Source organism: Anabrus simplex, chromosome 5 (assembly GCF_040414725.1).
Source record: "Anabrus simplex isolate iqAnaSimp1 chromosome 5, ASM4041472v1, whole genome shotgun sequence".
Lineage (NCBI taxonomy): Eukaryota > Metazoa > Arthropoda > Insecta > Orthoptera > Tettigoniidae > Anabrus > Anabrus simplex.
The window spans coordinates 442838610-442866358 of record NC_090269.1 but is presented as its reverse complement, the minus strand read 5'-3'; positions in this window follow the sequence as shown (position 1 = coordinate 442866358).

The window sequence follows — 27749 nt, the reverse complement described above, 5'->3', positions numbered from 1 at the left end:
TCCATAGAGTGTTCTATTGGTGAACAGGATTTAGTCTTGCTGTTGCACCAGATGAAATTTTAAATGTAGCATTAATACTGCATAATATTTTGTGTGCTGCTGTCAAATTTCAATATTACAGTTGTAGTCTGGTTAGTATTTAACCTGAGGGGACATCCTTAAGTGTTTTCATTTCTGATGGTGAAACTGAGAGTTATTTTTGGATGTGCCAATATGGACTGTAGCTGTTTCTTGACAAGTGTCTAATTGAATGGGATGGTGTTCCCTTGGTTTCTTATGGTCTTGTTTCCAGCAGCTGTGCCTGCAGTGCACTGAGTGTTCATTAACGGTATTAATTCTCATCATGATGTGACTGATGCACTCCAAGGGATGCAATCAGCTACACAGGTACAACATGCCACTGACTAATGGTGCTGGCAGGCAAATGCTGAATTTTGTATGTAAAAGTCACAGAACGCTGTTGATGTGATGAATGATCCATATTCTAAGCTTGTTTCATGCGGTACAGTGTGTTCCAGGTCATGCACATCCATTCAAAATTGTAAGAACTATAAACTGCGATTTAACACAGTGAGGCCTAAAAGGAGATCATAAGATAAACTAAAGAAACCATATCAATTAAATAAACCAAGGACAATAACAAATGTTCACAAATTAAAAATAATTCTACTCATTCTCTTTTTCAGCTACACAGTGCAGAGGAAATTATTTAAAATATACAGAAAAGATGTTAATGTTTTGATTAACCTATGCTATTCTTTATCAACGCAACTGACGTACAAAATAAAACTGGTCTTCTCTGTGTTACAGACTATTTGAAGCCAGATAGTTGATCGCTAAGGAGAGCAATTACCGACAACCAAGCTGTACTAAATTTGTAACCTGCATCTCCACTGAATGAAAGATGATGTTTTCATATATTGACTGCTATGCTTATAATCTCAGAACCATCGTGTTTCACTGCAGCTAATGCTTTGGTATCTTTGAACATCATGTCACGGCCAGGTGACACGGCATGATCTCCTAATGCCGATTATCTGTTTGGTGAAGCCCAATGCATCTGTCATGTTCCTTGATGCATGTAGATACCGATCTGTCCAATGCAAATTCGACCACATGTACATGGAACCTTGTAGACACTGGAATGTTGTAGTTTGGGCACCTGATCTTTATTTGGTCCAAGAAGTTGTACTTTTGTGCATGTTCCAAATATGGTCTTAATATTGTGGTAGCATAGATCATAGCTAAAAGATCAGTTGTGCCCTGAATATATGGCAGATGCACTGTATCACAAGCCCCAGGAGTAAAACTACTGAATTTTTGGAACATCTTAATCATCAACATCCTTCAGTATGTTTTAGTATGGAGAATGAGGTTGAAGGATATTATCCTTTTCTAGATGTATTGGTCTCCATGATATCTGATGGTTCTTAAGCTCACACTTTATATAGGAAGCTAATGCATACCAACAGGTATCCCCATGCAAACTCACACCAACATCCAACACAAACACTTGTAACTTGGTATTATTAGTATTTGTGAGGACGCATCTATTCTGGAGGAATTTAACAGCTTTAAAACAGAGTTTCCTGGAAATGGATATAACAACCTTCAATCTGCCTTCATCACTGACCTTGGTTCCCTTTTATCTTCCATCTAACGTAGAGTACACACCCATTCAAACTAAAGGCCATATTCTAGACTTATTCAATGACTAATTCTTACTGGAGCCAACTTTGTACTGTTGTGACCCTAATATTCCACCTTGTCCAGTTGAATTTCTAAGACGTCACTTCGGCCTTTAACTACCCTATAGGCAGTTTTCTAGCTTCTCCGTCCATCATCTGAGGTATCTTTTTTTTTTTTTTTGCTCTACGTCGGCACTAACACAGACAGGTCTTATGGCGACGATGGGACAGTAAAGGGCTAGGAGTGGGAAGGAAGCGGCTGTGGCCTTAGTTAAGGTACAACCCCAGCATTTGCCTGTTGTGAAAATGGGAAACCATGGAAAACCATTTTCAGGACTGCCGACAGTTGGGTTCGAACCTACTATCTCCCTAATACTGGATATTGGCTGCACTTAAGCGACTGCAGCTATCGAGCTCAGTGAGGTCTTTTTCCATCCCACTGGATATCTGACCCATGTTTCAATACTTCCAGCACCTAACTCTGGCGTACATTTAGCCTCATCCCACTATCTGAAACTGTGATAATCTACTCAACCAACAACATCATCTGCAGATATTTCTGATTTCTTAAAATAAAGAACAATCTCATCAGCAAACACAACACAATGAATGACTTGGCCTAAAGTTGCTCACCTTGCATCACACAGTCCTTCTATTACACTGACTGAATATTGGTAAATATTATCATAAATGACAATTTTGCACAAGATAACATGGCATGAAAAACATTTTTCAAAATAGTCTAAAGACTGATACTCAACCACAAACAAAGAATATGCACTGATTTAAGGAGTTCCAGTTTATACAGGTTCTTTGAAATTGTAGAGCTAAAAGAAAATGCAATCTGAATTTAACACAATATTTTTCTTAACATTAGATACTTATTTCTACCAACATACTTGCTCTTTTATTAGTATTAATATACTCACAGCCTGGCTTGTTATATGACATTTTAGAACAATGGTTCAAGTAGTTGCTTATATTGTTCATTAGTGGCATTTTTTATTTATCCATTTTTTCATTTAGTTATGACAGTCTAAAATGATTTTGATGTTTTCAATATATTCTAAAATAGAACAAAGGCGAACTTCTACATCTAGCTTACATTCTGTGAATATGACTTCCTCTGTGGGTTATTGGTAGTAGGAGAGGATTAATAAATCTGAAAAAGTTCAGAATGTATTGGAGGAAACAGTTGCAGGTGACATTTCAAATGATGAAAATATGATGCTATATCTAGCAGCAACAGTGAATGAATGAAGAAACTTTAATGTTGCTTAAAGTTACTGTACACAAACCGACTTTAAAAATGTATTTAACTACCTCAGATAAATTTTGCATAAGGAGATATCATAAGTTTTTGAATATTTCACTCAAGTGTAATCACTGGTTCCTTAAAATATTACAGCTGTAATAAAGAATTAAAATGACAATAATATGGTGTGCATGGAAATCAATGACTCACCATTGAGCATGGCAACGGATAAGTTAACAAACTGTACTTACTTGTTTTCTTCTTTGACACATGGAACTAGTTGATGAATTGCTTGTTCTTCTACGAATATTTCATCCTTAACCTCTACAGAGGCCTATAAATATGAAATACAGAAAGCAGATCAATTAGTTACACACAGGGGTGCATTAAGCCGGCATCAAATGACTGTATGGCCTAAACAATAACAAATTAAGAAAAGTGACACAATCATGCAGCAAACATGTAAATAAACAAGAGCCGAGCGGTCTGGGTCATGTAGCTATAAAGGTGGGTTTGAACCCCACTGTCGGCAGCTCTGAAGATGGTATTACATGGTTTGCCATTTTCACATCAGGCAAGTACTGGGGCTGTACCTTAATTAAGGCAATGGCCACTTCCTTCCCACTCCCAGCCATTTCCTCTCCCTTCGTCACCATAAGACCTATCTCTGTCGGTGCAACGGAAAGAAAATCATTAAAAATGAACACAAAACAGCTAACAAGGTCAATTTCATATTTGCACAAGAAAATTGTCATCCAATATAAAACATAAGAAATACAAAGGAACAAGTAAGTATCCAATCAAGTTATTACAATAGAACAGTCCACTACAGACCATTTTGGGAATGTATAAATACATAATTCATCAGTGAATAACGTCCTGAAAGGTTTTCTAGCCTCAATCTGCCAGCGATCTACATGTGATTTAACCCTTTGGATGCCAACCAATAATATGTCATCATATGCATAGAAAGCCAGGCATGTTTCAATGGATTGTACATCAATGTATTCAAAAAAGAATAAATATGGTATCTCAGTTTACAAGGTATGGAGATAAAATTTGGTAAGTGAGCTTGATATACTTCCAGAACTTTAAACATGTGACTTCCATTTGAAAAAAACAATTTCACAAATACTGAGCTTGAAAATATAATTATTTTCTTATTACAAAAGGAAAACAATCTTAAATGAATTTTCACATTGTGTACTAAATTCAAAGTGGCTAAGTGTAGATAATTAATGTTAACTGTTATCTAGGATCATATATACCAATTTATATTGTTCAATTAGGCCTACTTTCCAATAATAAATAAATTCCCAAAAACATGGAATATGTGGAGTGAAATACACCAACAGTGTAACCTGTCAACAGTTAGATATTTTATGAATTCAGGAGAGTAATAGTGATCATTTGAGAGAACTGTGCCTAGTAGCAGTATTTGTAAATACAGAACAGTTCACGAGATAAGAACACACAAAATCAATATCTATAATATAATTAAGAATGTATAAAATAGCCTAATTTATTACAAAATCCTCCACCAGAACTACAAGATAAATTTCATGAGATCATATTGCACTTATGTTTGGCACCACAAAATCTAAATGCAGGCCTTTGGTACATTTGCAAAACACTGTTCTTGCTCTACACTGATTCGGTAGTACACACACAACTGTTAGACTCTTTTTTTTTTTTTTTTTTCAGGAAGTTTTAGCACTTCAGTAGAAGTACTTCCATTTATGTCACTCACACTGCCAGATGAAACCACACTAGGCTGCTTATGATCAAGCACTCACTTCCTAAAGCCTCAATGAATGACACTGTATAAGCCAATCTTTACATGGGGCATCGAGCTCCTCCAAAATTTTCCTTATAAAGAATAATATTTGCAATACTAGCAATGATATTGAAAGTTATCTTCTTCCAATATTTCACACCTTTCCTCTCATCAAGATATGTGTACATCATCATATCACTAGTATCAATCCCTCCCATGCATTTATTATAATTACACAACACATCTTGTTTTGTAATTTCTTTCTGCTGACCGTAGCCTTTAGTTATGAATGTTTTATCAGCAGCCCTACGTTCACTACTCAGTAGAAGCAGAGGATTCCTCTAACTTGTTTTTCCCTATAGCGCATAACTAGTACAGGTCCTTCCTGAAGTATTTTCTATCCCCAACACCAATCTTTTGTTTCAAATACTCAGGCAATCCTTTTCTGTTTCGTCGTAGAGTCCCTGTTATGTATGTCCCCGTTTTATACAAATCTTTCACTAATGGCACTGACAAAGAAATTGTCAACAAGCACATGGTAAGCCTTCTGTAAATAATTACCTATACTGAGCAGGTGCAATAACACACAGAACCCTAAACCATACTTCGCATATTGCCTTTTATCTTTTCGACATTTTGCACCTGTGTACATATAAAATTCTAAGCAGTAATTCACTACTGAATAACATATGAACTACAGTTTTGTGCCCCAACTGTGGTAGTGTTTATTTGGATTCTTTGTCCCCACCAAACTTTCATCACCAGAGTGTTACTGATGTGCAATGAAACTGGATTGGCAAACAGGCTGAAATTTTCCACGAGAATGATAATTTGCTTCATTAGGGGCCACAATATGAAAGAATTGAGACAGAAGCTGAAATCAGTTTCTGCAAACATGTGCCCAAACAAAGGTGAACTTTGGGAGAAGGAAGCTGACCAGTAACTAGGTATTCTATGTTCTTTGTTCAGTCACATTCTTAGTATACAAGCAAAGACAGCTGCCATTTCTTGAATGGTAGTGTTATGCCAGCTGGATGCCCTTGATGCAGGTGATAATTCTGAAATTTCTTTATAGATACGGTTCATGGTGTGGGTTACTGTAGTCATGTCCTAGTTCATGAACCATGGGCAATAGCTGAGTGGCCTAGTAAGTGGTACTGAGAGTCAGGATACCCAATGCTACAAAATGGGAGTGGGCATCTCGGACATATTCTGAGTCTTGGCCTCCTTGTGCTCAGGCGGCTAGGATTATACAATCCACCATTGGTCTCTAACTTGTTAGAGGTAAGATCTATATTGGTATATGTGTAAGTAGCGTAGCATCCTGCTTTACTAATTTACCAAGCTCAAGAACATTTTATTCAACCATCGGACCTATGGGAGTAACAGGGTCCCACTCCCGTTTGACAGGCAAGGGACTCCTTGGAAACAATTTGGTGAACGAAATGGAATTTGATGGGAAGCTATCAATATTAATGGGGCTTATAGAAGAAAGAAAGTAGAACTCGTGGAGTCAACATTCTTCAAGCATAAGGCTCTACACATGGCATCATAGGGATACCAGATCCATAATAGCAGAACAGGTGGATCTGGATGTGCTAGGAGTAAATGATATTCGGGCAAGAAGAGATAAAGAGGAAGAGATAGGAAATTATAAAGTGTACTTGACGGGTGTTAGAAAGGGAAGGGCAGAGTCTGGGGTAGGGCTCTTTATCAGGAATACCATTGCACGCAACATAGTGTCTGTTAGGCACGTACATGAGCGAATTATGTGGGTAGATTTGTCAGTTGGAGGAATTAGGACTAGAATTGTCTCCGTGTATTCACCATGTGAGGGTGCAGATGATGATGAAGGTGACAAGTTTTATGAAGTATTGAGTGACATTGTATTCAGATTCAACAGCAAGGACAGGACAGTGCTAATGGATGATTTCAATGCGAGAGCTGGAAATAGAATTGAAGGATACAAAAGGATGATTGCTAAATGTGGGAAAGGTATGGAAGCTAATAGGAATGGGAAGCAATTGCTGGACTTCTGTGCTAGTATGGGTTTAGCTGTTAAGAATACATTCTTCAAGCATAAAGCTATTCACCGCTACACATGGGAGGCTAGGGATACCAGATCCATAATAGACTATATCTTAACAGACTTTGAATTCAGGAAATCTGTTAGGAATATACGGGTTTTCCGGGGATTTTTCGGTGATGCAGACCACTATCTCATCTGTGGTGAACTAAGTATATATAGGCCCAGGATAGAGAAAGTGAAATCTGTCTGCAAACAAATAAGGACAGAAAATCTCCTGGATGAGGAAATTAGAAGTACATGGATATGATTAGTGAGAAGTTCTGAACAGTGGACGGACAGTAAGCAGGTTCAGGATATAGAAAGTGAATGGGTGGCAAACAGGGATGCTGTAGTAGGAACAGCAAGGGAATGCCTAGGAACAACTGTGTGAAAAGATGGGAAAAAGCAAACATCTTGGTGGAATGAAGAAGTGAGAGCATCTTGTAAACGTAAAAATAAGGCTTAAGAGAAATGGCTCCAAACAAGCGCTGAGCAGACAGGGATTTGTATGTAGATGAAAGAAACAGAGTGAAACAAATAGTTGTTGAATCCAAAAAGAAGTCAAGGGAAGATTTTGGCAATAATCTGGAAAGAGTAGATCAAGCAGCAGGGAAACCTTTCTGGACAGTAACAAAGAATCTTAGGAAGGGAGGGGAAAAAGGAAATGAACACTGTTTTGGGTGATTCAGGTGAACTCATAATAGATTCCAGGGAATTACTGTAGAGGTGGAGGGAAAATTTTGAATATCTTCTCAACGTAAAAGGAAATCATTCTGGTGGTGTTGCGAACAACTGAGCTCATGGGAAGGAGGAAAATGATACTGGTGAAATTACGCTTGAGAAGTGGAAAAAGTGGTAATAAACTCCATTGTCGTAAAGCAGCAGCAATAGATGAAATTAGACCTGAAATGGTGAAGTATTGTCGGAAGGCAGAGATGAAATGGCTTCATAGATTAATAAAATTAGCATGGAGTATTGGTAAGGCACCTTCAGATTGGACAAAAGCAGTAATTGCACCTATCTATAAGTAAGGGAACTGGAAGGATTGCAACAATTATCGAAGTATCTCATTGATTAGTATACAAGGCAAAGTACTCGTTGACATCTTGGAGTGAAGGTTGCGATCAGTGGTTGAAACGAAGTTGGATGCAAACCAGTGAGGTTTCAGACCACAGAGAGGGTGGCAGGATCAGATTTGTAGTATGCACCAGGTAATTGAGAAATTCTTCGAGAGGAATAGACAGTTATGTTTATGTTTTGTGGATCTAGAGAAAGCATATGACAGGGTACCAATGGAAAAGAAATTCGCCATACTAGGGGACTATGGGATTAAGCATAGATTATTAAAATCTATCAAAGGCATTTATGTTGACAATTGGGCTTCAGTGAGAATTGATAGTAGAATGAGTTCTTGCTTCAATGTACTTACAGAGGGTACACAAGGCTGTAATCTTTCACCTTGCTGTTCTTAGTTTACATGGATCATCTGCTGAGAGGCATAAAGTGGCACGGAGGGATTTAGTTATGTGGAAATGTAGTAAGCAGTCTGGTCTATGCTGACAACTTGGTCTTAATGGCAGATTGTGCAGAAAGCCTGAAGTCTAATATTTTGGAACTTGAAAATAGGAGCAATGAGTATGGTATGAAAATTAGCAATTCTAAGACTAAATTGATATCAGTAGATAAGAAATCCAAGAGAATTGAATGTCAGATTGGTGATACAAATCGGGAACATGTTGATAATTTTAAGTATTTAGGATGTAAGTTCTCCCAGGATGGTAATATAGTAAGTGAGATTGAATAAAGGTGTCATAAAGCTAATGCAGTGAGCTCGCAGCTGCGATCAACAGCATTCTGTAAGAAGGAAGTCAGCTCCCAGATGAAACTATCTTTACATCCATCTATTTTCAGACCAACTGTACTTTATGGGAGCGAAAGCTAGGTGGACTCAGGATATCTCATTCATAAGTTAGAAGTAACAGACTTTAAAGTAGTGAGAATGTTTGCTGGTACAAACAGGTGGGAACAATGGCAGGAAGGTACTTGGAATTATGAGATAATGGCTAAGTTAGGAATTAACTTAATGGATGAAGCTGTACACATAAACCAGCTTCGGTGATGCGGTCATGCAAGGCGAATGGAGGATAGGTTACCTAGGAGAATAATGGGCTCTTATGGAGAGTGTGAGAAGTAGAGGGTATTATATTTTGTTCCTCGTGAGTAACGACCGTTTACAAGTTATAAACAAATCCCTTTATTATTGTTAGTACAAACTCTCTGGTTTTACAGATACACAACTCTCTGCTAGTCTCTGTCAAAGAATAATACACCGATAGAGGACATAGAGGGCGTCTCAATCCCTGACATCCTCCCCACCCTGGTCTATCTCCAGGGGGATGACCAGCTGCACTGGACGAGTTATCACATTCCCCTTTGAATCCTTAAGAATCACGGTGCTGATCACTCCGTCTCTTCCAGCTCGGATTTCCACAACGCGGGCCTTCTTCCACATGTGTCGTCTTCTTGAAGGAGTGCTACGTCTCCAACTCTCGGTTGTGGTCTGTTACCTCGAGGACGTCGAACTTCGTATTCCTTAGTCCAGCGCTTCCAGAAGTCGTCTGAGATCTTTTGTCGTACTGCTAACTCCTTTGTCAGGTTCGTCCTTAATGCTGGTTCTGGTCCAGTTGGTATGGCCATTAATCTTTGTCCGGTCCAGAAATGGGCGGGAGTCAGAGCTTCTGTTTCATCTTCATTCTGAGAGATGGGTCGTGAGTTGATGGCGGATTCAATATTTACTAGAATGGTGTTAAGCCTTTCCTCGGTTATCAATGCCTTGCCTAACACCTTCCTCAGGCATCGTTTTGTAGTGCCAACCATCCTCTCCCACTATCCTCCCCACCAAGCCACCCGTGGAGGAATGAACCGCCATTTGATAGAATGATGTGCCAGGTACTGGTGGACGGAAGATGCGGTGAGGTATTGCCAGAGTGAAGACAATTCTGTGTTTGTAGCGTGGAAAGTCTTAGCGTTGTCCATGTAGATTACATGCGGCAACCCTCGTCTTCGTGCAAATCTTTGTAATGCAAGGATGAATGTTTCAGTGGTCATGTCTGAACATAATTCCAGGTGTAAGGCCCTTGTTGATGCACACGTGAAGAGAGCAATATAACATTTCTTCGACTCATTCCCCACCTTCATATATAAGGGGCCTGCAAAATCAATGCCAGTCACCTCGAATGGTCGTAAGGGCTTTACACGGTCAGGTGGCAAGGGTGCTTCAATAGCTTCACCAAATTTGTTGTGCGCCATTTTACACGGCAGACAAGTGCGCAGAACTTTCTTTATGGCTTGTCTGGCGCGAAGAATCCAATATTCTGATCGTAGCTCTGACAGCACTATCCGTACACCTAAGTGATGAAGCCTGATGTGTGTCTGCCTTATAAAAATTCTGGTAAAAATGTGGGATCCATCCAAAAGGATTGGATGCCTTTCTGTATGTGTCAGGTCTGCATATTGAAGTCGTCCACCAAGTCGAATGATGTTGTCTTGGATGTATGGATTGAATCTTGCAATCTTTGACTTATTTGGAAGTGGAATATTTCGCCTCAAGGCGGTGAGTTCCATACCGAAATATTCTTCTTGAGTCTGACGTATCCAGTAAAGTCGAGCGTTATTTATATCTATTTCTGTGAGATACTTGGGGTATTGTACTCTTTCCTTCATCACTCTGATAAAACGTAGAACCCAACAAGTAACATGTATCAGTTTCCAGTACGAACTGAACTTGATGTGTCTAGCAGTGATTTATGCGACGTGATTAGTAGAATTTGCTTAGTTGGTTTCTTCGCATCTGGTAGAGATGTTATGTCTGACGGGTTTTCCAATGGCCACGATGTGTGTTCACTAACGAGCCAAGAAGGACCTTGCCACCAAGTATCATTTGAGCGTAAGTCATTTGTCGAGAGTCCCCGCAAGAGGTAGTCTGCGGGATTAGTGTCGCCTGGGCAATGTCGCCATTGACTAGGGGCTGTGTAGCTTAGAATTTCTTTAACCCTGTTAGCAACGAAAGGTTTCCACCTATCTGGGTCACTGTGAATCCAACCAAGCGTTATCTTACTGTCGCTCCATAGCGTGGCCTTGTTTATGCTGAGATCGGTCTCCGTACAGAAGTAGTAGAGGAGGTGTGTACCAATTAGAGCAGCAAGCAATTCTAATCTTGGAATCGTTACTTTCCTCACAGGAGCTAGTCGTGCCTTGCTGCAAACAAGGCATACGGAACACAACATATCAGACTCTGACCTCAAATATAGTGCAGCACCATATGCCTTCTCACTTGCGTCACAAAATACATGTATCTCAGTATTCCCTTTGCTTTTGGAAATGCCAATCCATCGGGAAATGTATACTGGTGATAAGTGAATTAGTTCTGACAACCAACATTGCCATCTTTGCGCCAGATCTGGTGGGAGAATTCCTTCCCATGCGAGTCCTCGACGCCAGGTGTCTTGAAAGATGATCTTCGCCATGATGAGCACCGGTGCAAGTAAACCTAAGAGATCATACAATTTAGCTGTTCCCTTTAAAACGCTACGTTTGGTTCCAGGCTCTTCTGCCAGATATTCTAGGATATGCTTGAAATCGAATGTCAGGGAATCTTTGTCTGTATCCCAACTAACTCCAAGTACAGTGGTTTTGTTTGTTGTTTCCCTGCCCTCTGCCTTCCATATCTCCTTAAGTGGTATTGAGTTCGTAGCCCATTTTGAAAGGGGGAGTTTTATTAGCTTCAGAAGACTATTCAACTCATAGTAGGTTGTGATCACTTCGTTGTTATCTTCTAGGCTGATTGTGAAATCATGCATGAAGGTTGATTTGTCAATAAGAGCTGTCGCTAACGGGTATGTTTCCTTATGAAGTGAAGCTAGTTCCCTTAAAGTGGCAGATAATAGGAATGGGCTGCTTGCAAGACCGAAGGGAAGACGTGTGAAGCGATCTGCAATGATCTCTTCCGTCACCTGATAGTCTCCAGGGCCATCTGAATTTATGCGATACCACAGAAATCTAGTTAAGTTGCGGTCTTTCTCATTTAGATAAAGTTGGAGAAATGCTTGGCTTCCATCTGAAACTATTGCATTACGATACTGCCGAAAACGTAGTAGGGTAGCAAGAATTTCTGGCAGTATGTTTGGTCCAGTTTCTAGGGCATCATTTAAGGACGGTGACCCCTTTTCATGTGATGACGCATCAAATACAATCCTGAACTTAGTAACATTACCAGTTTTCTTCTTCACGGCATGATGTGGCAAGTAGAACACATTTTCAGATGAATCGTTTGCAGGCTCGCTCTCTATCTGGTCTTTAGCAAAGTAGTCTAGCATATGCTTGTGATACATGTCGCAAAAATCTCCATCTGTCTTCAGTCTCATCTCTAGGGCTTGAAACTGTTTTCTTGCTGTGGGGAGATTACTTGAAAACTGAACATCCTTCTTCCTAGGAAATGACACTACTCTCCTTCCATCTTTAATGCAGTAACTGTCATGAAACTCTTGAAGGATAAGCTTATCTTTCGCCAGGGGTGTCCTTGTGGCCTTCTCTTGAATACCGATAGACTCTAGCTCCCAGAACTAACGACGTTGTACAATATCACGTCTTCGTGCAATGAAATGTGATATATTGTGGTTTGTTTGACTATAGTACTTGATCTGTTCCCACTAAGTATGTGTCCGAAAATTGTGGAAAGCATGATCAGTGAAGGTGATACTCTAATTGGCTGTTTTGAAGTCACGATCTTCCAATAGAAATCCGCACCTATAAGAACTTCTATAGGTAGGTCTTCGTTAGATTCATCTCGTGGATCAGCTAGTTTTACCTTCCTGACCGAAGCCAGAACTCCGATGTCTTGCGGCGGTGTTGGTTGCACTGAATATGTATTATTACTTTCAAAAGCCGTAATGGTAATCAAGGCCTTTGTTGAGTATCCCATGATGTCAAAGCTGACTTCTCTTCTTTTTTCTGCAGTACTATAGGGCGCTTCAAAAGCAATGATTTCTAGACTCGTGTTACCGGTGACATTAAGGTCCAGTGAATGTATTAAGGAACTATGAATGAAGCTCGACTGGCTTCCCGAATGCAGTATGCAGCGCGTTAGTTTATTTCTCTTATATGCGGGCTGTTTGTAAGTATGTGAAGTTTGGAGTCGTAACCGAAATCTTGCCAACTGATGTCTGCAAGCTGTCGTTTCTATTGCAGATGGAGACATGGTGTTGCTCTTTACATTTAGTGCAAAATGCCTTCCCGTGTTTGAAACACTGACCTTTGTTGTGGCCTCACCTTAAGCATAGAAAACAACGATTCGTAGCTCTCAGTTTTTCGGTTCTTGACTGGATATCTTTCATTTGATGACAGTCTTGACCCCAATGTCCGGAATTCTTCTCAGAATACACGCAGAATGGCTTTAGTGTTGAAATGACCCCTTTCTTGCTCTTCTTGGTCTTCGTATTCACTTGAAGAGCGGCTGCTGTTGGCATGTAGTCCAGTGGTTGAGTAGCATCACCACGTATCTTTTGAGTGGCTAGAGCTCCTTGAATTTCTTCATTTAGAAATTCCATTAAACGTGTAAGGTTGCCTTCGTGTAAGCCATTTCTTTTTGCATGAATTAGCCAGCGGCGGCAAAGGTCTTCTGGGAATGCTCTCAGCAGTTTGGGTGCTAATATCCATCCGAATGCGTCTATGTTTTCCCCTAGTGCTCTTAGTGCTTCTAATCGTCGATGACACTCAATGTAGGTAGTGTTTAACATCGCTGGGCTATCCGATGTGGCGGGTTCTAAATTTTCCAAGAAATCTAAGTGGCTTTGTATGATTCAGTCCGTGTCGCCGTATCTTGAGTGAAGAATCCGCTTCGTTCAGTCGTAGTTATCTGCCGTGACCGCTATTCCGTCAACCAGAAGTTTAGGTTCACCCTCTAGGTAACCTTGGAGAAACACGCGTTTATTTATGGTTGAAAGACCGGCGTTGTTGTCTACAGAAGACTGGAATTGTTCCCAGAACCTGGGCCATGTCTTGATATCGCCTGTGAAAGGTTCAAGTCTGATATTAGGTAGTTTAACGTCTTGAGTGATTGGAGGTTGTGCAATTGAATCAGCGGTGGCTTGAGTGGTGTCCTCACGCTTCTCTTTAATGAGATTAGTGGCCTTCCATATTGCACGCTTCAAGCGGTCAATGTATTGCAAACAATCCTGTGCGTTCGTCTCAAACTCATCATCATTCAACAAATCGTGTACTTGTTCGTCTAGGATTAATAGCTTTTGTAGAGTATCTTGTAAGCGGTTAAGAGTGTGAGCTATTTCATCCTGTTCTGTCGAGTCGTTAACTTCATTCAGGTACGTGGAGAAATGTGTAACATTCGACCGGTGGGTCTTTCATGTTCTTTTAAGTTTCTTAAGCTGCTGTTCATTTTCCGTCATAGTGAAACTCAAGGGGTGGGCTAGTATGGCAGTGATGCAGAAGTTTGTGAGTGTGCGCTGATAGATGTTTATGAAATGTAATTGTATTGCTTTCCGACAGATGGCAGCACCTGTACCTTACTGATTCGTGGATGACCTTCGAATACCAGCAGATTACGTATGTATTAATATTCAAGATGGCTGCTTTCGGCTTCTAAGATATCATGCACTTATAACCTTCTATTGCGATGTAAGCTTGACCATTTCGCAATAGGCATGCTTCCCTTTACTACAACCCTCTTCATTCAACATTATTTCTTTTACAACAACTTTCCTAATTAACTATTACAGAATAAATAGAATGTGATCTACTCATCTGCCATTTGTCGTGATGTTGATACTCTTGTGATGTAAATACTCGCGGCGTGAAGGAAAGGAAAATCTCTTGCAGATATCCGTTCAGTGTAGTCTTCTTTAATGCCAGTGTTGATGATTCTTCCTTCCCGGGTTTCAGCACCAATATTATATTTTGTTCCTCGCGAGTAACGACCGTTTACAAGTTATAAACAAATCCCTTTATTATTGTTAGTACAAACTCTCTGGTTTTACAGATACACAACTCTCTGCTAGTCTCTGTCAAAGAATAATACACCGATAGAGGACATAGAGGGCGTCTCAATCCCTGACAGAGGGAGACCAAGACAATGATGGTTAGACTCAGTTTCTAATTATTTAAGAGGTGTAGAACAATGAGGCCACAGCACTAGTTGCAAATAGCGGATTGTGGCAAAGTTTAGTAAATTCACAGAGGCTGCAGACTAAACGCTGAAAGGCATAAAGGTCTATAATGATTTATGTATGTATGTATGTATGTATGTATTTACATTCTTTGTAGATTGTGAAGCATATCAGTTAGTTTATGTTACAAATAGTGTCAGAAATGAAAGTGTAAAGAACAGACTGAAATATTTTATGGGGACAGCATCAGGTTGAGGTACATGTTTTGGGCCTGTGATTTCATAAAACTGGTAGGGATGGACAATATTACTTTCTGGGAATATGCATTCAGTCCAAGAATCATCTAATTCACTGTCACTGACATTTTCATTAGCACTCTCACTTGAATTATCACTCCTTAACACTGCAGGAACTGTCGTAAGCCCATTAGCCAAAAGTACGGTTCCACAATTCACTGGTGCACTATATGACAACCCAAACAAATCATAACAATCATTTTCCCTAAGATTGGAGTCACTTACATCTTCAAAGCGAATATCAGAGTGCTGATCAAATCAGTATATTGGAATTTTTCATACAGAATTTAAGTGCAATGCATCGGCATCTTGGCACTGTAAGAGATAAGAAAGAGGCAAAGGTTATGCATTATAAAATATTTTGAAAGCTCTAAGTTGAATTTAACTTGTGAATTAACACTGTGCAAGCCTTTGTCAAGTTGCTGTGCAATGTAGAGGTGAGTGGATGATTAAATAGCTGCCTGACCCACATAGTTCACCCTATGATGTCATGGTCTCAATTAGGTTCATCCAACTGACAATGAATTGACTTTGTATACGACATCCAGACTGAAATGGTGAAAGGTTTTCGTAACTACAGAGCCTTATAGTAGCAGCTCCCTGTGTGGATCAGTAGTAGAGTGCCTAAACCCGGATCTCAAGGTCATGAGTTTAAAACTGCCCTACATAGTTAGGTACGTATAGGATGGAAAAAAAAAAAAAAAAGGCTATTCAACACTCCAAGTTGTACGATGTCTCCAAGTAAAAGTTTTCTGGTGACACATTTCATACTTACCTGACAAGATTCATCAAAACTAAGTCACAGATGCCCAAGCGTGACTTTCTTTACTCCGCCATCTAGTAGGTGTAGAGCAAAAGGGAACGTTAAAATTGACGAGAGAGCAGCCAGATAGCAGCAAATTACATTACCTGCACACAGTCGCTGAGGCTGTACAATTGTATATTTAACTAAAAGGGTAAAGAGGAAACCAGCACAAATACACTCTGTAACATACCGTACAAATGGTAGAGCAAAATGTTCATACAAATGTCATCTATCTCATTTTCAGTGAAGCCATGTTCTTCCAGGATGGCTACCACATTCTTGAAAGCTGATCCCCGACCCAAAAGAAGACCCTTTAAAACACATGCTTCTAGTGTTCAGGTTATATCCACTAAAGTGAGGTATGCATGGAAGGTAGAGATAGGCTTCTTCTCCTCATCAACATGAACTGCTTACTGGTCGTCCTGTTCAGGAATATGCAGCAGGCATCAGAATAAAATTAAAAAATATTAGTCTTCTTGTTATTACTGCCACTAGCGATGAAACCAGTTGCCATATGCTACACAGTGGATGGACATAGAAATTTATGTCCTGTTATTCACTGCACAGAGCAAGGTGTGTGAACTGCTTGAAGAAAATATCAAAATTGATGATGATGATGATGATGATGCTTGTTGCTTTAAGGGGCCTAACATCGAAGGTCATCGGCCCCGATATCAAAATTAGTAAGGAAAATGGGTATATCTAAAAGTTACCAATTTTATAAGAAACTTAAAATTGTATGCTCAATGTAATCTATTCAGCAGTTTTCTCACAATTTCCACTCTCTGGCAATGGCTTGTAGATCGTCACAAAAGGAAAAGGTCCCAGATATGTAATATTTTACATGTAAATAAAAGTATTGATTAGGTGGAATTTTTCTTTTCCTTTTGTGACGATTGGTAAATATCAATATGGAAAAATGAAGTTCATAAATCAAAATGGCTTATAGAATCGTATATGTAACATAGCCCAGAAAACCAAGTAACAAGACACTCAGAGAAGTTTCAGAATAGCTGATAATACAAGTGAAAATATGACTTCCAGCTTTCGATGCCACATGTTAGTAATAATAATAATAATAATAATAATAATAATAATAATAATAATAATAATAATAATAATAATAATAATAATAATAATGACATGGGCTCAGCTACCAGGAGCAAACAATCTGATTTGACAGCATCAGGATGCTTGTTGCTCCGTTTTACTCTATGTCTACTAGATGGCAGAGTAAACTGAATTACACTTGGGCGGTGTCTATGGCTGAGTAGTAACTAAAAACCAAATGTCACCAGAGATGCTGACATGGAGTTTGCAAAAGACTTTTTTCTACCCTACTGCATCTGCTCGATTCAAACCCACTATCTTGGGATCCAGAGGCCGACACTCTACCCCTGACCCACAGACCCCATTAAATATCTTCCACAAAATTGAAAGCAAATGACAAACTGTAGAGATTTCCTCCTCCTCTTCAACTTAGATTACACATTTCCAGGATTAATTAAAGTTCAATATAGCATAAAGCTAGTGGTAAAGTTGTCAAAATGGAAAAAGAGAATAAAATATGGAAACATGTGGTCGCACCACATACGTTGATTACCTGAAGTGCGTTTTGCTGTGTTGGTCTTGGCACCATCAACTCCGATTTGGCTTCTTCTTTTAAACATGTCAATTCTACTGGAAGTACAAAATTTTCCTGTGGAAAAATAAAAACAATAGGCACATCATTCAGGGACATTTGGCAATTTAGTTACAACAAATGAGTATGTGATTTCATAACTTCCCAATATATAATAAAGCTTCAAAACTTTTCTAATATTTGCAGGAAAATTTCTACATTTGTAGGATCCTTGAAAATATGTCAGCATGGAGTCCTTGAGGGGAAGAGAGCCCTGAGAGTAATTAATGGACAACTATTCCACACATTCTGAAAAAAAATTCAGAACTTCAAACTTAAATACTGATGCATTTTACACGTAAAACCTGCTTTACGTCCTACTAAATACTTTTACAGGTTTTAAAGACACCAACAAGTTCAGCTCAGCATGAAAGAAAGTACATCTCCCCTGTTGTATGTTAAATCCTCACATGATACCTCAATAGACCTGACATAAGCTGCCATACAGAGCCTAGGTAGTTACACATCCAGTATTGACACACACCAGTCTTTTGTACAGCAAACAACCTTAGGAGCATTTATTACAGGAACTAGTTATATCAGAAATAGTTGGCATGAGAAAGCAATATGTATTCTTGGATATCAATACTGAGAAGTTTTTGTTCTCTGTTATACCAGAGAGTTTCAACTGACCACACTTTAGGGCACAGGCCAATACCCTTAAAACCTGACGGTCAGCTGCAGTGTGAAAAATTAAGTCTTCTTCCTCTAAGTTGTTATAGCAGAGAGTTTCAACTGACTACACTCTAGGGCTTATACCAGTACCCTCAAACTCTGACAGTTAGCTTCAGAATGAGAAGGAGCTGGATGAAGTCTTCATTCTCTAAGCTGTTATAGCAGAGAGTTTCAACTGACTACCCTCTAGGGCTCATGCCAATACCCTAAAACCCTGACAGTCAGCTGCAGCATGAGAAGCACTTCTTGATTAATTTATTTAATACCTGTCGATTTTAAGTGCCGATGCATGTTCCAAGTAATATCAATGTCTATAAATATTTAATTCACTCAACCCCATTCTTCTTAACTTTTGAATGCCTAAATACAATATTTGTTTTAAGAAACATGTTTCTCAGTACATTTGTGCTAAATCTGGTAAAGTTCCCCTCCAGGCTTCTATGATATTCTCTCCAGAATCACACAGCACAGTGAAAATGGTACAACGTAATCCTTTCTGGCTCAGTCCTTACCTTAGATGCATACTGTGTCCACTTAGAAGATGAGTACTGATAATCGCAGAATGAGTTTTTTGGCCTATAGATTTTGAATTAAAAAAAGAGCATCATCTCATAAATGCAATGTACAGCCTAAAATGACTTCATATTGGAGTAATCAGGACCGAATAAATTTAGTGAAGAATTGCAAATCTTTCTGTGAAACATGGGAAGGAAAGTACGCAGAAGTTGATGAAAAGTGTTAGACAGAAAAAAAGCCGTAGGCCCACTCTGTACAATTCTAAGCGTACAAGATTTCTAAAAACAAAGTGATCTCAGCTTTAGAACTGAGCCGAGCCTGGACAATACGATATATGTATTAAAACAAGAAAAGTCTGAGGGCGATGTCTTCACTATGTGAATGTCATTCAGCCCTAAGTACATAATAAAGTGATATAATTTCACAGTTTTGTCATGTGACCCAAGGAACATTATTTCTCCTAATGCAAATGTAATAAGAAAACTCTGGAATAGGCAGTATTGAGGACAATAGAATGAAAGAAATACACAGACTTCTGAATAATCCTGCCAAACAAAGGCTTTCTTCTTGGATACTTCCCAGAATGCTGGAGAAGACTAAAGTGACTCCCATTTCCAAAGTAGACAAGACCAAATTACACTCTGTATTAGACTGGAAACATTCCATTGTACAAGGCTCAGAAATAGCAGTCTACACAGAGGATATTTAATAACGTAATTTATATCTTTTACATTGTTCAATTCACCAAAACTAAGTTTGAATAAATAAATGTATAAACTGCTTGAAAAAACATACTGTAATGAATAGTACCTGAAAAATATACAAATTAATACCATTTATTATCAAGTGTTATGATATGTTTTTCTTTTAAGACAATTTATAAGTTAAATATTTAAAATCACTTTTGACAGACTGAAGGCCCTAACAATTACCTGGCAAAAAAAGAGCCTTTAACAACTCCTTGGCAATATCACATCTTCAAAGCAACAGGTTTTGGAATAGATTTTCCTGTCAAGTTATTACTATAACTGGATTTACATCACACTAACTAGTTCTTTTGTCTTACAAAACACTATGAGGTGTTTTACATGCCAGTAAATCTATCAACATGAGGCTGGTGTACTGGAGCACCTTTAATACCACCAGGCTGATGAGCAACTGTATGAGTCAGCTTAAGAAATCTACTACCTGAGCTGCTCACACTGGAATTTGTCCTGTCAAGACGAGGAGCAACAGAACTGAAAGTCACATACTTAGAAGATTTCAAGGGACTTTGCTGAATGCTGTAAGAGAGCAAAGAAAGACGAACAGAAACCAACTTCTTCATCAAAACCTTACCAGTGATTTCAGCTTTCAGGCATGAAATGAAGAACAACAGATGTATACCTACAAATTCTGCATTTCCACCATGTATGTCATCACATAAATAAATTTTTGGTGATGAGATTCTGTGATGGCAGACTGGAATGTAGTGGAAGGACAAGGAAGAGAAGGTAATACAGTACAAGAATTCAGATTGGAACAATGGAATGAAAAAGGGAGGTCAGCTGGTTGAATTCTGCACCGATCATAATTTAGTCCTTGCTAATACTTGGTTCAAACACTAGAAACGATGGCTGTATACATGGACAAGACCTGGAGACACTCAAAGGTATCAAATAGACTTCATTATGATTAGGTGGGGATTCAGAAACCAGGTGTTGGATTGCAAAACTTTCCCACAAGCAGACGTGGACTATGACCACAACTTGTTGGTTATGGAGTGCCATTTGAAGTTGAAGAAATTGAAGAAAGAAATGAATGCAAGGGGATGGGATCTAGACAAGTTGAAGGAAAAGTGTCTGAGGGACTGTTTCAAGGAACATCTTGCACAAGGATTAAATGAAAAGGCTGAACGAAACAATATGAAGAGAATGGACAGTCATGAAGAATGAGGTCTCTAGGGCTGCTGAAGAAATGTTACGAAGATAGCAAAGATCAACTAAGAATCAATGGATAACTTAGGAGATACTAGACCTCACTGATGAATGACGAAAGTACAAGAATGCAAAAAATTAAGAGGGCAGAAAGGAATACAAGTGATTAAAAAATGAAGTGGATAGGAAGTGCAGGACTGCTAAGGAAAAATGGCTGAAGGAGAAGTGCAAGGATGTTCAAGGTTGTATGGTCCTAGAAAAGGTAGATGCTGCATACAGGAAAATCAAGGAAAACTTTGGACAAAGGAAGACTAGGTGTATGAATATTAAGAGCTCAGATGGAAAACCAGTTACAGGGAAAGAAGACAAGGCAGAAAGATGGCAGGAACATAACCAACAGCTGTATCAAGGTAATGACGCAGGTGATATGGTTCCTGGAAAATGAAGAGGCTGTTAATGCTGATGAAACGGGAGACACAATTTTGAAGTCAGAATTTAACAGAGCTTTGAGAGACTTAAATAGGAATAGGGCACCGGAATTGATGATATTCCCTCTGAATTACTGACTGCCTTAGGAGAAGCAAGACCGGGCGAGTTGGCTGTGTGGTTAGGCGTGCGTGGCTGTGAGCTTGCATCTGGGAGATAGTGGGTTCAAATCACACTGTTGGTAGCCCTGAGATATTTTCCATGGTTTCCTATTTTCACACCAGGTAAATGCTGGGGCTATACCTTAATTAAGGCCACGGCCGCTTCCTTCCAACTCCTTGCCTATCCCATTGTCGCCATGAGACCTATCTGTGTCGGTGTGATGTAAAGCCTCTAGAAAAAAAGGAGAAGCAAGCATGGCGAGGTTATTTCATTTAGCATGTAAGATGTATGAGATAGGAGAGATGTCATCCAGTTTTTGGCAGAATGTAGTTGTGCCAATTCCCAAGAAAGCCAGTGCTAACAAGTATGAAAACTATGGCACCATTAGTTTAGTACCTCACGCCAGCAAAAATTTTAACATGTATTATATACAGAAGAATAGAAAGACAAGTAGAAACTAAGGTGGGAGAAGATCAATTTGGCTTCAGAAGAAATGCAGGAACACGTGAAGCAATCCTGAATTTATGACTCATCTTAAAGGATCGAATTAAGAAGGACAAGCCCACATACATGGCGTTCGTAGATCTTGAAAAGATATTTGATAACGTTGACTGGACCAACCTATTTGAGATTTTGAAGGTCTTTGGTATCAGATATCAAGAATGAAGAATTATCTACAATCTGAATAAAAATCAGACTGACCGGGTGAGTTGGCCGTGCGCGTAGAGGTGCGCGGCTGTGAGCTTGCATCCGGGAGATAGTAGGTTCGAATCCCACTATCGGCAGCCCTGAAAATGGTTTTCCGTGGTTTCCCATTTTCACACCAGGCAAATGTTGGGGCTGTACCTTAATTAAGGCCACGGCCGCTTCCTTCCAACTCCTAGGCCTTTTCTATCCCATCGTCGCCATAAGACCTATCTGTGTCGGTGCGACGTAAAGCCCTTAGCAAAAAAAAAAAAAAAAAATCAGACTGCAATTAAAAGAATTGAGGACTTTGAAAAATATCGAGAGGAATGAGGCAAGGCAAACTGTATGTGATGTACAGACGACTACAACACGGTTCAACCCGGAAATTAAACTAAATAAAGGTTGTAGTTTGTTTCCCCTCCTACTGAATATTTATGTAGAACAGGCAGTAATGGAAATCAAAGAGGAATTTGCAAAGGGAATCACAATCCCAGGAGAGGACATGAAAACCCTAAGATTTGCTTACGATATCGTTACTTTATCTGAGACCGCAGAAGATCTGGAGAAATTGCTGAATGGTATGGACAGAGTATTGAGTATGGAGTACAGAATGAAAGTAAAGTGAATATTGCTTCACATGTTGCTACATTTCTTCTGAAGGCAAAGTGATCTTCTCCAAACTCAGTTTCAACTTGTCTTTCTATTCTTCTGTAAATAAATTACAGGAGTAAAAGAGTTCAGTCGAACTAAGTCAGGTGATGCAGGAAATTAAGTCTTAAAATAAGCAGATGTATACTGTTACTTGTGTAGTAAAATAACTAACAATGGCAAAAGTAAGCACGACATAAAATGCAGACTAGCACAACCAACAAAGGCCATTCTTAAGGAAAGAAATTTGCTCACTTCTAGAATTGATATAAGAATTAGGAAGTTTTTTAAGACTTTCATCTCGAGCAGGCATTGTACGAAAGTGATATATGGATGACAAGTAGCTCAGAAAGTAAGAGGATAGAAGCTTTTGAAATGTGATATTACAGAAGGATACTGAAGGTGAGACAGACAGACAGTGAATCAGAAATAAAGAGATACTGAATCGAATTGGGGAGAGGAGATTGATTTGGCTAAATATGACCAGATAATAGAGACATCTTAAGACACCCAGGACTTGTGCAGTTGGTTTTTGAGGCTAGTGTAGGTGGTAACAATGGTATGGATAGACCAAAGTATAAATATGACAAGCAGATGCAGCAATTACATAGAAATGGAAAGGTTAGAACATGATAGTGTGGTGAGGAAGGCTGCATCAAACCAATCTATGGCCTGATGACTCAAACGACTTAAATAATTTATGTTAATTTGAGATTACTACAAAAAGTAAGAATGAATAGGCCTTAAGAATAGATAGCAATGTACTCATACATTTCCGGTATAACAGATATAAGTAGAGTTATGTAACCAGTCAAACTAAGCCAACTTCTAATGGTTAAATTCTTATCACTATAATGTTATCTTGAATAATACTTACAAGTGAAGTACTGGCTATTTCCTCCAGACAGACTGGTTCTTCTTTGATCTGCACTTCTGAGTCCATTTCACAAAGAAATTGAAGTTGTATACAAGGCTGGGGTAGTAAATTACTTCCACTGATGTTGCACTGAAACATGAGTCCAAAACATACTTTTATATTTATTACTGTTACTGCTGTTTGGGTCATCAATCAAATATATTTAGCTATTAGAGTACTATCTCATAACATAGCACATAGATTTTGTGTCACTAGAGATTAAGTTTTTGTTCACATGACAGAATGGTGAATACCTGCATAGTGTTTTGGCATAGGTTTTGCTATTCACAAGGAACAAAGGGAAGAATAGGAGTTTCAATACACTAGTATGTGGCTTACAAGTGCTGTCTAGTTACTAAAACAATTGAACTTACAATTCAAGATGCCTAATCTTATAGGAGACAGAGATCACCTGCTTGTTGCTGTTAGTCACCTTATGATGGGCTGTGGAACAAGAACGAGAAGAAGAAGAAGATGAATGTAAGTATAACAGTTATAGGTTAAGTATTTTCTGCTTTCTTCTATTTTTTAAAGGTATGTTGTAAGGTTGTCAAAATTATTGCTAAAATGGGAGTGGGATGTAAACTGAAATGAGTGTTATTTTACATTAAGGCAGAATAATTCCAAACTAGGCCTAAATAATTCATTTCATTTTCTTGCCTTTCAACAGATTTCCAGCCATAAGGGACATAAGAAAATCATGGATTAAGGCAATTAGAAGACAGAACTGGCATCAAACTGCAGCTTCGGGCGTTTGCTAGCAGTATTCATGCCCAGTTGACAGATCAGACGATAAGACTGAAAGTAGAAGCCTTTTCCTGCATTTTTCTTCAGTATTCAGCATAACAAGGAACAAAGAAACAAGGAAAAACAGGAATTTGGAGCAATGTCATCCTAGGAAATAAGAGTGGTGTAAGCAGGTAGGTGACAGTGGCACTGAAATTCAGACGTCAGACTGCAGGCCTAATAGTGCAGAACAATTAGCACCATGCAAAGGAAACTAATAGAAGGATTTAATAAACAAAAAAAAGGAACACTATCGTGCAAGAAGATAGCTTATAAGCTTGCCTACTGCAAAGTTGGTGTGTGTTATAATGTGTACTGCTGTGAATGACATTTGAAAAATTCCTAGTGATAAGAAGGGGGAATTCTGATGTCAAACAGTATGGAGAAATTGTATTTAGTTAGTGTTACTGTAGCAGCTGTAATATTTGGAGCTAGCAACCACACAAGCATTGAACAATGTTGTGTGCAAATGTACATAATTTAAATGAATTGCAAATATGTTTTTCCCATCCTGTATCAGATTATGCATCAGTTGTTATTTTGTTAGATGCTTGTCATGTAATCATATGTGAATGCAGCACCTTAACAGAAAAAAGTAATTTTTACTAAGGAATCCCACTCTAAGCTACAGAGTGCTCAGGGTTTGCACCTAGGTAACAAACTGACCTCAAAACTCATTATTGGTATAAATATCTGTTTGACCCTGCATGAAGACTCTGAGATGATCAGTAGTACTCATTAGATTATTGAAAAACATGTTTAAGATGGAATATTTTCAGATTTGTAAACAAAGTGTCTAATTCATCCAGTAAGTTTGGTAGAGAATTCAAAGCCACTATTTGAAAACAAAATGTAAACATTCGGCATCCTTTCATATTTCAGGCCCTTGCATTGAAGCATTCATAAATTGATGTATCAGTGGTTTTCTTAACAGTAAATTATAGGGTAACAGAGACCTAGGCAGTCAATATTACTGTTAACATTACGAAGTATTTTTAATAATTTTCTGTTCAATATTCTACATTCAGCCACAATTTTACATCAACGCACCAGGGGCATGTAGTGACGTACGATGTTGGCAGCCACACGCATCCGGCTTCAGCATCTGCTGCTCACAGCCAGTCTAATGGCTTTATATATGTGAACCTAGCAAGCAAGTCTGCAGATATTGTGGTCATAACCAGTTGGATGAGACTGAACCTCAGGGACATCCATTTTCACTGATAAACCATCCCACATCCAAGGCTGTGCACTGTGGCAAAAAGCCAGTGACTACAGTACTAAGTCTGGATCCCAAGACCCATCTGATGCACCTTCCATACCATCCTGTCCTGTGTTGCACTATAAAATATTTGTTATATTATGTTATCTACATGTCAACCATTACTACCCCATGCACTTTTCCTCAATAAAATCCAAACAAGGTGTGTGTATTTTACTTTTGATGGTCAAACATTTCTAGATCATTCTCCTCACATCAACTATATTCAATTATCTCTCTATTTTTTTACCTGGCATAAGCACCTGATATTCAGTATCTTTACATAACACTACATGGGTTCAATTCTCTTTTTTTCTGCACCAGATATTACCCACATTTTATCTTCATACAACACAACATTCCACACGCCAGGTAAAATAACAGAAGTATTTCAGTCTGTTGAACCATCACCTTCGGCTATGCACTACACACCTTTAAGCTCTAGCTGAGAGCGCGAACATTGAGGTAGTGCAAATTTTCTCCACTACTCACCTCTCAGTGCTACTAGGCTGCTGGTTGGTCGGCCAGTGCACAGGGAGGCACTGATATCTTCTTCCCCATTGTGCATGGACTTAACTAAAAATGATAGCCTGACATTCGTAGGAAGGTGACACTGGTCAAAGGCTACCGTGAGGAATCTGAGACTTCAGTACTTTTCCTTCGGACAGTCATCTGACCATATTTGCATTTGCTTTGTGGTTATCAGCAACCAATCTGAAAATGATTAAACCAATAGCTTCAAACTGTTTGATGACTGACAGTGTCAGATAGTATAATTCACACAATACAGCCTGTTCAAAATGAACAGGAAGCTGGTAAGTGGTTGATATGCCACATGTAAGGAAGCATAATAAACTATTGGCTCTCTATTGAAAGGGACATACCGCTAGAACTGCCTACATTTTGACTAGCCTCCACATGTGTTTATGTATCCTCATGGCCAAGAAATGTGCCCAACTCCTTCTCATACAACAATAGTTGCTTTATTCCCATTTCATCAATAATGAGGGAACACACTTTTCTATCCTCATTCACTCTTTCATTTTCTACGATGTCTTACTTTGACAAGATCTGTCACTCCTCTTTGGCATTTTGGCATGAAGTGTCTCCTAGGTAACAACTAAATATTTTCCAGGAAGGCAATTTGGATAACGATTTTGTGCGTAAGCATAAACCTTCAAACAAGTATATTGCAGATCATGCACTGTGTTATGATTTTTTCTGACCAACGGAACGACAGCTGGCACTTTAAAGTTTGGTCCAGTATGAGTGAGGTGTGCAAGTATATTGGAGTCCATTACTGTTTTCAAATGAGTATGATACTGATTGCAGAACTCCTCCTCCTTCATTTTCTCTATTTCCAAATTAGCTGCCGGCTTCTTTATTTTCTAATCAGCACGCCTCACTTTCAGTGTCGGACATTTTTTCTCTGTTGACTGGGTATTGGTTGTCTCCACTCCAAAAGACTTACTGGCACTATCTGCCAGCTGACTGACTAAAGCACAGTTGTCGTAAACAGCTGATTCATGATTAAAATTCTCTTCTCACTTCCTCTTCTTTCCAGTGTTTTTCCGCAGTTCATATTTTTTTATTGTTCACCTTTCAGTGTTGATTTATTTGGCATATTATACTCGGGAAAATCTTAACATACAGAAGGAAAAACACTGATTTTCAATTTCCTAATTTTTAATACGGGATGGTAATCTGCTTCAGCAAAATGCAGACTACACACAAAGGATATTCCAGATTCAACATTTGGAACAAACCAATCTAGTTACATGTTTTTCAGCCATTTCCATCTTAGGTCTGCATCCCATGGAAATTCATGAAACAAAATGCCTTTACTTTTCCCACTCTGGCTTTTGTAATTCGGTACACAGCAAAAAAAAATTGTGTAAATAATATGCCGGTACCATTACCTATAAGTAAAAAAAATTATAGTTAAATTAGATGATTGCCAGCTTTCATTTTATAAGTAGGCCGTACATTGTATCAACTGAATACAACAT